Genomic DNA, 15,465 nt, shown 5'->3' with positions numbered 1-15,465 from the left:
CAACAAGAACAGTAGTTTTCATCATTACCATTATCCTTGTTGTTTTTAACATGAAAGAGTAATGTTTTAGTTAGGATGCCAGCTGAGAATAAAATTCACCAGAAGGTTCAAATGAAGACACTTTTTAATCTAGGTGTAGGTAGGGTTAGAGAATAAGCAAAGGATATGAAGATATCCACAGACTAGTAAAAGCAGGATGTCTAAAAGTCCAAGGGAAGAAAATAGCGCTCCCAGAGCTCACTGAGGGAGGGCTGAAGACATGGAGTAGGGGCTACTTGTTGAGATCCTTAGCTAGGGAGAGACCCAGCTGTGGTCAGAAAAGCAGTGCTGAAATAATGAAGGGGGAGGAAGAAATAACTCAGTAAAGCTCTCTGTTTTCTCCCACCTGCAGTCTATAGCCAGTGCCTCCTAGTGAGTGAACTCAAGTGGAGGGCAACCAGGCAGGGGGCCCAGGTTATGTAAGTGTAGGGGTCAGTTTCCTCAGCACAGGGCAGAGCAGGGCAGAGAATGGACCTAGGACAAACAGAGTAATTAGGACAAGCCTTTACTACATGCTACACCCTGGGCTAGTGTTTTGCATGGATTATTTTATCTAATCATCAAAAAGACTCTGTGTGGTAAGTACTAGTATTAGCTTTGTTTTCCAGGTGTGAAAACCAAACTTACAGATGTTAAGCAATATGCTCATTGACCCATCTGCCTGCAAGTAGTGAAGCCAGGAATTGTGAACTCTGATAATTTGATTTCACTAGGTAGTTAAGAAGGATAAGCAAATAAAGTTCGAGATGTGTATTAGTCTATTTTCACACTGCTATAAAGAACTTCCCTGAGACTGTGTAATTTATAAAGGATAGAGGTTTAATTGACTCACAGTTCCACATAGCTGGGGAGGCCTCTGGAAACTTACAATCATAGTGGAAGGTGAAGGGAAAGCAAGGCACCTTCTTCACAAGGTGGCAGGAGAGATAAGAGAAAGCAAAGAGGAGAAAGCCCCTTATAAAACCATCAAATCTCATGAGAACTCACTCACTATCATGAAAACAGCATGGGGGAAATGACCCCATGATCCATTCACCTACCTCCCTCATGGGGACTACAATTCGAGATGAGATTTGAGTGGGGACACAGAGCCAAACCATATCAAGATGTTATGCTAGAACAAGGTGTCAGCAAAACATAATCCTTGGGGCTAAATCCAACTTGCCACCTGTTTTGGTAAATCAAGTGTTATTGGAACATAGCCATGCCCATTTGGATTACATTTTGTCTCTAGCTGCTTTCACAGTGACGCAGAATTCAGTAGCTGCCACAATAAAGAAATGTCCCACAAAACCTAAAATATCTACTATCTGGCCTTTTACAGAAAAGGTTTGGTGACTCCTTCACTAGAAAGAAGTAAAGATTTTACTTGGAGGCTCTCCCTGACTTCTACACTTCTTACTATCATCCTACAAAATATTCAGAATGAACCCCCTCCATTTCAGACACAGCACACGCCTGCCTGATGCATTTCAGGCAAAGGAAGGCACAGGCATGGCACCAAACTACAGATTAAGGCAGCTGATTAGAAATAAATGATTAATTTCAATTCTGAAAATAATTTTTATTATACAAATTTTGGAAGATATTAAAATGGTGAGATAGAAGATTAAAATTATGCTGCCCAACAATATTTTCATTATACATAAACACATATAATTTTTACTTTTCACAAAAATGAGTTTATACTATGCATACTACTATTGTAATCTATCTATTGAACTGTCATTTCACCTAAATGTTCCACAATATATTTTCCTTCAGGGTTATTTTAATGGTGATTGAAGTAATTCAATTAAAATAATTATTATTTATTTAAATAAAGCTAGTCCCACTCAAAATTTATTGACACCTTCCATGTGCCAGGCACTCTCCTAAGTGCTAGGGATGAAACACTGAACAAGAGAGAGATTGTATCTACTTTCAGAGAGCCTTTATTCTAGAAGGGAAAACATAGAATAACAGAAAAATAAATAAAACCATTGCAAACTGTGATCAATGTCATAACAGAAAGAAATAATAGAGAAAAATTATGCAGAGGTGTTTTATATAGCCTGGTCAGAAAATGTCTTTCTGTGGAGAAGGCATGTTAGTTGAGATCGAAAATGATGAGAAGGAGTGAGTTATGCAAAGGATGGGGAAAGAGCATTCCATGCAGAGGTAACATCAGATGCAAAGACCCTGAAGACTCAAAGGAAGCTTATTCAAGGAACAAATCAAAGATCAGTGAGGCTCAAGTTTGGTGACTACTGAGAAGAAGGTCAAAGGTCTGTAGAGTATAAATACCTAGGATATGCAATGAAACACTACTTAGCAATAAAAGGAATAACTTGATACAGGCAGTAACATGGATGAAATCTTGAAATCATTATGCAGAGTAAAAATAGCCAGGCACAAAACAGAAGACATGGTACGCTTTCATTTATATGAAATTCTAGAACAAACAAAACTTATCTATGGTGATAGAAATTATAACAATAGTTGTCCCATAATTAGGGAGTAGAGCAGGGGTTAACTAAGGAGGGACATGAGGTTATTTCGGGGGGTATTGGAACTGTCTTATATGATGATAGGAGTGTTTGTTACATGGGTGAATAAATTTGTCAAGGCTCATCAAATTATACACTCAATATCTGTGCATTTCACTGTGTGTAAATTATACTCTAATACAAATTTTTTAAAAACAAAAGATGCATAAGCACAAACACGCACAACCACACACACACACATTGTGGCTGGGGCCATTTCTTGAAGGGACTTTGAGCTCATGGACTGAGTGTAGATTTTATTTTCAGGGCAATGGAAGGCTCCAGAAGGTTTTAAGGAGTGGAATGATATGACTCGATTTATAGTTTAAGATTCCTATTGCTGCTGTGTGGAGAACGTATTGGAGGATGAGGAATGTGGAAGCCCCAAAACCAGTTAGGACCTACTGCAGTAGTTCAGGTAAGAAGTGATGGTGACCCTCAGGACTAAAGTGGAGGCAGTGGGCTAGATCAAGCATATATCCAAAGTCAGCCTCTTACTAAGTGACAGTTGTTCTGTTTCCTTTCTGTACTATTTCTGTTATAAACCATGGTACAAAGAACATCTTAACAGATCAATATTTGAACATATCTAATGGTTATATTATTGGATTAAATAAATTCTTAGAAGCAGAACTACTAAAATAAAGCAAAGTAACATTTTTATTTAGATACATGTTATTGAATGATCCAAAAATCAGCAAAATAACCATGAGTGCCCATGTTTCTAAATCTCCACAGAAACAGGCCATTCTAAATAGTAATATGATGCTTACACTAATTTGTTTGTTGAGCTGAAGAATAGCCTCTTGGTGTTATTAAAAATTACCATTTTGAAGATGGCCAAATAGGAACAGCTCCAGCGTACAGCTCCCAGCATAAGCCATGCAGAAGATGGGTGATTTCTGCATTTCCAACTGAGGTACCGGGTTCATCTCACTGGGGAGTGCCAGACAGTGGGTGCAGGACAGTGTGTGCAGTGCACCGTGCATAAGCCGAAGCAGGGCGAGGCATCGCCTCACCCGGGAAGCACAAGGGGTCAGGGAATTCCCTTTCCTAGTCAAAGAAAGTGGTGACAGATGGCACCTGGAAAATCAGGTCACTCCCACCATACTACTGGGCTTTTCCATCAGGCTTAACAAACAGCACACCAAGAGATTATATCCTGCACATGGCTCAAAGGGTCCTACGCCCACGGAGCCTCGCTCATTGCTAGCACAGCAGTCTGAGATCAAACTGCAAGGCAGCAGCAAGGCTTGGGGAGGGGCGCCCGCCATTGCTCAGGCTTGAGTAGGTAAACAAAGTGGCAGGGAAGCTCGAACTGCGTGGAGCCCACCACAGCTCAAGGAGGCTTGCCAGCCTCTGTAGGCTCCACCTCTGGTGGCAGGGCACAGACAAACAAAAGACAGCAGTAACCTCTGCAGACTTAAATGTCCCTGTCTGACAGCTTTGATGAGAGTAGTGGTTCTCCCAGCATGCAGCTGGAGATCTGAGAATGGGCAGACTGCCTCTTCAAGTGGGTCCCTGACCCCCGAGTAGCCTAACTGGGAGGCACCCCCCAGTAGGGGCAGACTGACACCTCACACGGCCGGGTACTCCTCTGAGACAAAACTTCCAGAAGAACGATCAGGCAGCAACATTTGTGGTTCACCAATATCCACTGTTCTGCAGCCACCGCTGCTGATACCCAGAAAAACAGGGTCTGGAGTGGACCTCCAGTAAACTCCAACAGACCTGCAGCTGAGGGTCCTGACTATTAGAAGGAAAACTAACAAACAGAAGGGACATCCACACCAAAAACCCATCTGTATGTCACCATCATCAAAGACCAAAGGTAGATAAAACCACAAAGATGGGGAAAAAACAGAGCAGAGAAACCGGAAACTCTAAAAATCGAGTGCCTCTCCTCCTCCAAAGGAACGCAGTTCCTCACTAGCAATGGAACAAAGCTGGACGGAGAATGACTTTGACAAGTTGAGAGAGGAAGGCTTCAGAAGATCAAACTACTCCGAGCTAAAGGAGGAAGTTCGAACCAATGGCAAAGAAATTAAAAACTTTGGAAAAAAATTACACGAATGGATAACTAGAATAACCAATGCAGAGAAGTCCTTAAAGGACCTGATGGAGCTGAAAAACACGGCACGAGAACTATGTGACAAATGCAGAAGCTTCAGTAACCTATGCGATCAACTGGAAGAAAGGGTATCAGCGATGCAAGATGAAATGAATGAAATGAAGCATGAAGAGAAGCTTAGAGAAAAAATAATAAAAAGAAATGAACAAAGCCTCCAAGAAATATGGGACTATGTGAAAAGACCAAATCTACATCTAATTGGTGTACCTGAAAGTGACGGGTAGAATGGAACCAAGTTGGAAAACACTCTTCAGGATATTATCCAGGAGAACTTCCCCAATCTAGCAAGGCAGGCCAACATTCAGATTCAGGAAATACAGAGAATGCCACAGAGATACTCCTCAAGAAGAGCAACTCCAAGACACATAATTGTCAGATTCACCAAAGTTGAAATGAAAGAAAAAATGTTAAGGGCAGCCAGAGAGAAAGTTCAGGTTACCCACAAAGGGAAGCCCATCAGAGTAACAGCTGATCTCTCAGCAGAAACTCTAAAAGCCAGGAGAGAGTGGGGGCCAATATTCAACATTCTTAAAGAAAAGAATTTTCAACCCAGAATTTCATATCCAGCCGAACTAAGCTTCATAAGTGAAGGAGAAATAAAATACTTTAGAGACAAGCAAATGCTGAGAGATTTTGTCACCACCAGGCCTGCCCTAAAAGAGCTCCTGAAGGAAGCACTAAACATTGAAAGGAACAATCAGTACCAGCCACTGCAAAAACATGCCAAATTGTAAAGACCATCAAGGCTAGGAAGAAACTGCATCAACTAACGAGCAAAATAACCAGCTAACATCATAATGACAGGATCAAATTCACACATAACAATACTAACCTTAAATGTAAATGGACTAAATGCTCCAATTAAAAGGCACAGACTGGCAAATTGGATAAAGAGTCAAGACCCATCAGTGTGCTGTATTCAGGAAACCCATCTCACATGCAGAGACACAGATAGGTTCAAAATAAAGGGAAGGAGGAAGATCTACCAAGCAAATGCAAAACAAAAAAGGCAGGAGTTGCAATCCTAGTCTCAGATAAAACAGACTTTAAAACAACAAAGATCAAAAGAGACAAAGAAGGCCATTACATAATGGTAAAGGGATCAATTCAACAAGAAGAACTAACTATCCTAAATATATATGCACCCAATACAGGAGCATCCAGAGTCATAAAGCTAGTCCTTAGTGACCTAAAAAGAGACTTAGACTCCCACACAATAATAATGGGAGACTTCAACACCCCACTGTCAACATTAGACAGATCAATGAGACAGAAATTTAACAAGGATATCCAGGAATTAAACTCAGCTCTGCACCAAGTGGACCTAATAGACATCTACAGAACTCTCCACCCTAAATCAACAGAATATACATTCTTTTCAGCACCACCTCCACACCTATTCCAAAATTGACCACATAGTTGGAAGTAAAGCACTCCTCAGCAAATGTAAAAGAACAGAAATTATAACAAACTGTCTCTCAGACCACAGTGCAATCAAACTAGAACTCAGGATTAAGAAACTCACTCAAAACCACTCAACTACATGGAAACTCAACAACTTGCTCCTGAATGACTACTGGTTACATAACGAAATGAAGGCAGAAATAAAGATGTTCTTTGAAACCAATGAGAACAAAGACACAACATACCAGAATCTCTGGGACACATTCAAAGCAGTGTGTAGAGGGAAATTTATAGCACTAAATGCCCACAAGAGAAAGCAGGAAAGATCCAAAATTGACACCCTAACATCACAATTAAAAGAACTAGAGAAGCAAGAGCAAACACATTCAAAAGCTAGCAGAAGGCAAGAAATAACTAAGATCAGAGCAGAATTGAAGCAAATAGAGACACAAAAAACCCTTCAAAAAATCAATGAAACCATGAGCTGGTTTTTTGAAAAGATCAACAAAATCGATAGACCACTAGCAAGACTAATAAAGAAGAAAAGAGAGAAGAATCAAATAGATGCAATAAAAAATGACAAAGGATATATCACCACCGATCCGACAGAAATACAAACTACCATCAGAGAATACTATAAACACCTCTATGCAAATAAACTAGAAAATCTAGAAGAAATGGATAAATTCCTCAATACATACACTCTCCCAAGACTCAACCAGGAAGAAGTTGAATCTCTGAATAGACCAATAACAGGATCTGAAATTGAGGCAATAATTAATAGCTTACCAACCAAAAAAAGTCGAGGACCAGATGGATTCACAGCCGAATTCTACCAGAGGTATAAGGAGGAGCTGGTACCATTCCTTCTGAAACTATTCCAATCAATAGAAAAAGAGGGAATCCTCCCTAACTCATTTTATGAGGCCAGCATCATCCTGATACCAAAGCCTGGCAGAGACACAACAAAAAAAGAGAATTTTAGACCAATATCCTTGATAAACATTGATGCAAAAATCCTCAATAAAATACTGGCAAACCGAATCCAGCAATACATCAAAAAGCTTATCCACCATGATCGAGTGGGCTTCATCCCTGGGATGCAAGGCTGGTTCAACATACGAAAATCAGGAAACATAATCCAGCATATAAACAGAACCAAAGACAAAAACCATATGATTATCTCAATTGATGCAGAAAAGGCCTTTGACAAAATTCAACAACGCTTCATGCTAAAAACTCTCAATAAATTAGGTATTGATGGGATGTATCTCAAAATAATAAGAGCTATCTATGACAAACCCACAGCCAATATCATACTGAATGGACAAAAACTGGAAGCATTCCCTTTGAAAACTGGCACAAGACAGGGATGCCCTCTCTCACCACTCCTATTCAACGTAGTGTTGGAAGTTCTGGCCAGGGCAATTAGGCAGGAGAAGGAAATAAAGGGTATTCAATTAGGAAAAGAGGAAGTCAAATTGTCCCTCTTTGCAGATGACATGATTGTATATCTAGAAAACCCCATCGTCTCAGCCCAAAATCTCCTTAAGCTGATAAGCAATTTCAGCAAAGTCTCAGGATACAAAATCAATGTGCAAAAATCACAAGCATTCTTATACACCAATAACAGACAAACAGAGAGCCAAATCATGAGTGAACTCCCATTCACAATTGCTTCAAAGAGAATACAATACCTAGGAATCCAACTTGCAAGGGATGTAAGGACCTCTTCAAGGAGAACTACAAACCACTGCTCAATGAAATAAAAGAGGATGCAAAGAAATGGAAGAACATTCCATGCTCATGGGTAGGAAGAATCAATATCGTGAAAATGGCCATACTGCCCAAGGTAATTTACAGATTCAATGCCATCCCCATCAAGCTACCAATGACTTTCTTCACAGAATTGGAAAAAACTACTTTAAAGTTCATATGGAACCAAAAAAGAGCCCGCATCGCCAAGTCAATCCTAAGCCAAAAGAACAAAGCTGGAGGCATCACACTACCTGACTTCAAACAATACTACAAGGCTACAGTAACCAAAACAGCATGGTACTGGTACCAAAACAGAGATATAGACCAAGGGAACAGAAAAGAGCCCTCAGAAATAATGCCGCATATCTACAACTATCTGATCTTTGACAAACCTGAGAAAAACAAGCAATGGGGAAAGGACTCTGTATTTAATAAATGGTGCTGGGAAAACTGGCTAGCCATATGTAGGAAGCTGAAACTGGATCCCTTCCTTACACCTTATACAAAAATTAATTCAAGATGGATTAAAGACTTACATGTGAGACCCAAAACCATAAAAACCCTAGAAGAAAAGCTAGGCAATACCATTCAGGACATAGGCATGGGCAAAGACTTCATGTCTAAAACACCAAAAGCAATGGCAACAAAAGCCAAAATTGACAAATGGGATCTAATTAAACTAAAGAGCTTCTGCACAGCAAAAGAAACCACCATCAGAGTGAACAGGCAACCTACAAAATGGGAGAAAATTTTTGCAACCTACTCATCTGACAAGGGCTAATATCCAGAATCTACAATGAACTCAAACAAATTTACAAGAAAAAAACATCCCCATCAAAAAGTGGGTGAAAGATATGAACAGACACTTCTCAAAAGAAGACATTTATGCAGCCAAAAAACACATGAGAAAATGCTCATCATCACTGGCCATCAGAGAAATGCAAATCAAAACCACTATGAGATACCATCTCACACCAGTTAGAATGCCAATCATCAAAAAGTCAGGAAACAACAGGTGCTGGAGAGGATGTGGAGAATTAGGAACACTTTTACACTGTTGGTGGGACTGTAAACTAGTTCAACCACTGTGGAAGTCGGTGTGGCGATCCCTCAGGGATCTAGAACTAGAAATATCATTTGATCCAGCCATCCCATTACTGAGTATATATCCAAAGGATTATAAATCATGCTGCTATAAAGACACATGCACACGTATGTTTATTGCGGCACTATTCACAATAGCAAAGACTTGGAACCAACCCAAATGTCCAACAATGATAGACTGGATTAAGATAATGTGGCACATATACACCATGGAATACTATGCAGCCATAAAAAATGATGAGTTCATGTCCTTTGTAGGGACATGGATGAAGCTGGAAACCATCATTCTCAGCAAACTATCGCAAGGACAAAAAACCAAACACTGCATGTTCTCACTTATACGTGGGAATTGAACAATGAGAACACATGGACACAGAACGGGGAACATCACACACCGGGGACTGTTGTGGGGTGGGGGGAGGGGGGAGAGATAGCATTAGGAGATATACCTAATGTTAAATGACGAGTTAATGGGTGCAGCACACCAACATGGCACATGTATACATATGTAATAAACCTGCACATTGTGCACATGTACCCTAAAACTTAAAGTATAATAATAAAAAAGAGAAAAGCACAAAAAAATTACCATTTTATTACTACAAAATTAGAATATTTTCATATTGTTTAGGCACCTGCATTTAATTTTGATTTATCCATCTCTTTTTTGAAAGGTGGTTGTTTTTTAGTAACTCTTGATTCTATGATGTTTACGATTTAAGCTACACAATAATAGACTCATTAAAAAAATGTGGTACATATGCACCATGGAATACTATGCAGCCATAAAAATAACAAGATCATGTCTTTTGCAGGGACATGGATGGAGCTGGAGGCCATTATCCCTTGCAAACTAACACAGGAACAGAAAACCAAATACTGCCTGTTCTCACTTATAAGTGATAGCTAAATGATAAGAATATATGGAAACATAGAGGAGAACAACACACACTGGGGCCTATCGGAAGATGGAGGGTGGGAGGAGGGAGAGAATTTTAAAAAATAATGAATGAACACTAGGCTTAATACCTGGGTGATGAAATAATCTGTACAATAAGCCCCCAAGACATAATTTTACCTATGTAACAAACCTGTACATGTACCCCTGAACTTAAAATAAAAGTTTAAAACAATTTTTTTAAAAATTAAGTCTCCATTCCTAAGCCTTGTAATGAGTTTTATGAGTTTCTTCCAACAACAACAAAAAAAGTGAATTGTACATCGTAGATGCATCAGGTAGTCAGGCCAGGTTCCACTCCCTCATGTGAGACTTCTTTTGGCATACCATCCTGGGTCAGCCAATTGAGTTCCCAGTGAGTCACAATCTTCTAGCTGAGTCAGCATCCTTCCCACAATATCTGTGTGAATGTTTCCTGTTTCTCACTTCTTATTGTTACACAGAGATAGCACCAGAGAGGTCAGATGGTAACTTTGCATAAGAAGATTCCAGAAGGTCATTGTCTGTTCTCTGTTTTCTATGCAAAATGGAGTTTGTTTGAATGGTTGAACCCTGTGAGCCTGCTCCTTCAAACGTAATGTTTCTCAGCATTTGCTTTTCTGCAGTGGTAATTCTAGTGTGGGAATTGAACTGAAATCTGGTTTTCTGTTGTGTTCCCCAAAGTTTCATTCTTTGAATCCTTTTCTTTTCAATATTTATACATTCTTATTGGGCAAAGCTGTCAACGTAGATTTAATGTTCATTCACTTGTGTGTACTAACAACACACAGATTTATAGTAAAATTATTTGTGTCAAGCCTATTTTCTGTATTTTCTACCTGATTTTTATTAAAATAAAAATTCATGGATGTTTAATAACTCCTTCAAGACCAAGGATTTCCATTCTTTTATAGAAGACTCCTAGTACGATATTCACCTTTGCTCCCTATTCTCCTGGCAAGCCTCTCATCTTGTTCCTGTTAATATTTAGTAAATGTCTCGGGTAGCCATTATTTTTAGTAGAGGAATTAAATTATTATGTATTAATATTTCTATTTGGAAGCTTATATTTTTTTCCTTCTAAGGTTCTTTGGTTTTTTTCAAAGTGGTTCCAGAATCTCCCCAGTGTTTTCCACAACAATTTGACTTTATTAAACTGGTTATTCAGATTCTGAACACACACAGTACAGGTATGGCTGCATCACCAACTAGCAATTATTATTATAATTTATGACTCTGGAGACAAAGTTCCTTAAGGACCAAGAGCATTTCTTGTGAATCTTCGGATGCCTTCAATTCATCTTTAATGGCAAGTGCAGTGACTGCCATATGATGGACACTCAATATATGTGTGTGGATGGGACCTAATGAAAGAATGAAAAAATGATGAATGAATGGTTAATTAAAGAAATAAAAATACAGTCTGGGACTCTGGAATTCTCTATGGAGGGACCCCAGGTATTTTCTCCCCTTAGCACCATGTTATAACCAGTCACACCCTCAGAACACTGAAAAGCTTAAATATCCAGATAGAATTTCACACAAATTGTTATCAAGTACCTTAAAGTAGGATAAGCTTACTTATAATAAGAATTTTATTAGAAGCCTGAAATCCTGGGTATTTTTCTCCTACGTTTAGTATGACATTGTGCAAGGAATTTAAATATGCGGTGCCCACATCATCCTTCTATAAAACTCTTAACTCATAGTTAAGATCTACAAAAAAAAAATTGAGAACTTTTTCTGAGATTGCTTTGTAACTGCTAAATTTGTATAAGAAAATCTTTAAAATGTTCACCAGCAACCATAACCATCATTAAAAATCAGCAAATATCTTTAGATTTCTTTATAAAACATATATTTAGGTATGAAGAACATGAAGAAAAAGATATGATGCTAATCAGTTAATGATGCATAGAAAACAAGTTTTGCTCAAAAATAAAAGTTATATGATAATATATGCCTAGCCTTAGAAAAGTTATTTGCTGTAACCTAAAGTTTGATAAACATAACTAATCTAGCATGAATGGGATGGGACACCAGGAATGATGACAAACAGTGTCTATTTCCTAGAAATAAAATTTGGGTTCTGGGTGAAAGCACTCTATGAGTCTCAGGTATAATTCCAGGACCAGGAACTAGATGATGTGAAAGATCCTCTGGATGGTACGGGCTAGTTATTTTGTAGTACTATGATAATATTGCAGCCTCTCATGCAATGCTCTTGCCCTTAGTATTTATATTCTCTTCTAGAAGAGAAAATGACATAAAGAACAAGTCCCTAATTGTTTTGGTCAGGGTTCCCTAGAGGGACATAACTAATATGATAGATAAACACATATAAAGGGGAGTGTATTAAGTATTAACTTACATGATCACAAGATCCCACAATAGGCTATCTGCAAGCTTGAGGAGCAAGGAGAGTCAGTCTGAGTCCCAAAACTGAAGAACTTAGAGTCCAATGTTTGAGGGCAAGAAGCATCCAGCATGGGACAAAGATGTAGGCTGGGAGGCTAGGCCAGTCTCACATTTTCACGTTTTTCTGCCTGCTTTGTATTTACTGGAAGCTGATTAGATGGTGCCCACCAGATTATGGCTGGGTCGGCCTTCCCCAGCCCACTGACTCCAATGTTAATCTCTTTTGGCAACACCCACACAGACACACCCAAGATTAATACTTTCTATCCCTCAATCCAATCGAGTTGATACTCAGTATTAACCATCATGCTAATCTAATTAAAATCATGTGAACAATGCTTGTAAAACTGTAGATCATAATATAGTGGATTATAACATCAACTGAATGGGACACAACAAGCACTTCTTTTAAAGTGAAATAAAATAGAAAAATGAAAAAAAAATTCATTACATGGAATAACACTGTTATTTTGTGACAATGTTGTATAAATTGTGTGTTTTTATATAAATCTGTATCAACTGTATGTTTTGTTTCTTGAATGTGGGTTGTGTCCAAAAAACTTTGAAGGTCCCTGAATTAGGAGTCCAGGGCAGATTTGTTTTAAGAACTAAAATAGAGTCACCTCCCAGTAGGGGCTTACAGACACCTCATACAGAAGAGCTCTGGCTAACATCTGGCAGGTGCCCCTCTGGGACGAATCTTCCAGTGGAAAGATCAGGCAGCAATCTTGGCTGTTCTGCAGCGTCTGCTGGTGATACCCAGCCAAACAGGGTCGGGAGCGTACCTCCAGCAAATGCCAGCAGACCAGCAGCAGAGGGGCCTGACTGTCAGAAGGAAAACTAACAAATGGAAAGGAATAGCACATAGACTCTAAGACCTCATCCAAAGGTCACCATCATCAAAGACCAAAGGTAGATAAATCCACAAAGATGGGAAGAAATCAGCACGAAAGTGCTGAAAATTCCAAAAACCAGAACACCTCTTCCTCTCCAAAGGATCACAACTCCTCGCCAGCAAGGGAACAAAACTGGATGGAGAATGAGTTTGACGAGTTGACAGAAGTAGGCTTCAGAAGGTGGGTAATAATGAACTCCTCCAAGCTAAAGGAACATGTTCTAACCCAACGCAAAGAAGCTAGGAACCTTGAAAAAAGGTTAGATGAATTGCTAACTAGAATAACCAGTGTAGAGAACAACATAAATGACCTGATGGAGCTGAAAAACACAGCATGAGAAGTTCATGAAGCATACACAAGTTTCAATAGCTGAATCAATCAAGCAGAAGAAAAGATATCAGTGATTGAAGATCAACTTAATAAAATAAATGGAGAAAACAAGATTAGAGAAAAAAGAATAAAAAGGAATGAACAAAACCTCCAAGAAATATGGGGCTATGTGAAAAGACCAAATCTGTGTTTGATTGGTGTACCTGAAAGTGATGAGGAGAATGGAATCAAGTTGGAAAACACTCTTCAGGATATTATCCAGGAGAACTTCCCCAGTCTAGCAAGGCAGGCCAACATTCAAATTCAAGAAATACAGAGAATGCCACAGAGATATTCCTCGAGAAGAGCAACCACAAGACACATAATCAACAGATGCACCAAGGTTGAAAGGAAGGAAAAAATGTTAAGGGCAGCCAGAGGGAAAGTTCAGGTTACCCACAAAGGGAAGCACATCAGACTAACAGTGGGTCTCTCTGCAGAAACCCTACAAACCATAAGAGAGTGGGGGCCAATACTCAACATTCTTAAAGAAAAGAATTTTCAACCCAGAATTTCATATCCAGCCAAACTAAGCTTCATAAGTGAAACAAATAAAATCCTTTACAGATCAGCAAATGCTGAGAGATTGTGTCATCATCAGACCTGCCTTACAAGAGCTCCTGAAGGAAGCATTAAATATGAAAAGGAAAAACCAGTACCAGCCAGTGCAAAAACATACCAAATTGTAAATAACATTGACACTATGAAGAAACTGAATCAACTAATGGGCAAAAAACCAGCTACCATCATAATGACAGGATCAAATTCACGCATAACAATATTAACCTTAAATGTAAATGGGCTAAATGCCCCAATTAAAAGACACAGACTGGAAAATTGGATAAAGAGTCAAGACCCATCAGTGTGCTGTATTCAGGAGACCCATCTTACATGCAAAGACACACACAGGCTCAAAATAAAGGGATAAAGGAAGATCTACCAAGCAAATGGAAAGCAAAACAAAGCAGGAGTTGCAATCCTAGTCTCTGATAAAACAGACTTTAAACCAACAAAGATCAAAAGAGACAAAGAAGGCCATTGCATAATGGTAAACGGATCAATGCAGTAAGAAGAGCTAACTATCCTAAATATATATGCACCCAATACAGTAGCACCCAGATTCATAAAGCAAGTTCTTAGAGACCTACAAAGAGACTTAGATTCCCACACAATAATAGTGGGAGACTTTAACCTTCCACTGTCAATATGAGACAGATCAACGAGACGGAAAATTAACAAGGTTATTCAGGACTTGAACTGAGTTTTGGATCAAGCAGACTTAATAGACATCTACAGAACTCTCCACCCCAAATCAACAGAATATACATTCTTCTCAGCACCTCATTGCATTTATTCTAAAATTAACCATATCATTGGAAGTAAAACACTCCTCAGCAAATGCAAAAGAATGGAAATCATAACAGTCTCTCAGACCACAGTGCAATCAAACTAGAACTCAGGATTAAGAAACTCACTCAAAACCACACAACTACATGGGAACTGAACCTGCTCCTGAATGACTACTGGGTACATAACGAAATGAAGGCAGAAACAAAGATGTTCTTTGAAACCAATAAGAATGAAGACACAATGTACCAGAATCTCTGGGACACATTTAAAGCACTGTGTAGAGGGAAATTTATAGCACTACATGCCCACAAGAGACAGCAGGAAAGATCTAAAATTGACACCCTAACATCAAAGTTAAAAGAACTAGAGAAGCAACAGCAAACAAATTCAAAATATAGCAGAAGACAACAAATAACTAAGATCAGAGCAGAACTGAAGGAGATAGAGACATGAAAAACCATTCAAAAAATCAATGAATCCAGGAGCTGGTTTTTTGAGAAGATCAACAAAATAGACCACTAGCCAGACTAA

The sequence above is a fragment of the Gorilla gorilla genome, chromosome 5 (genome assembly GCF_029281585.2).
Source record: "Gorilla gorilla gorilla isolate KB3781 chromosome 5, NHGRI_mGorGor1-v2.1_pri, whole genome shotgun sequence".
NCBI classification, from domain to species: Eukaryota; Metazoa; Chordata; class Mammalia; order Primates; family Hominidae; genus Gorilla; species Gorilla gorilla.
The sequence above is the reverse complement of the archived record's forward strand: the minus strand, read 5'-3'. Positions refer to the sequence as shown.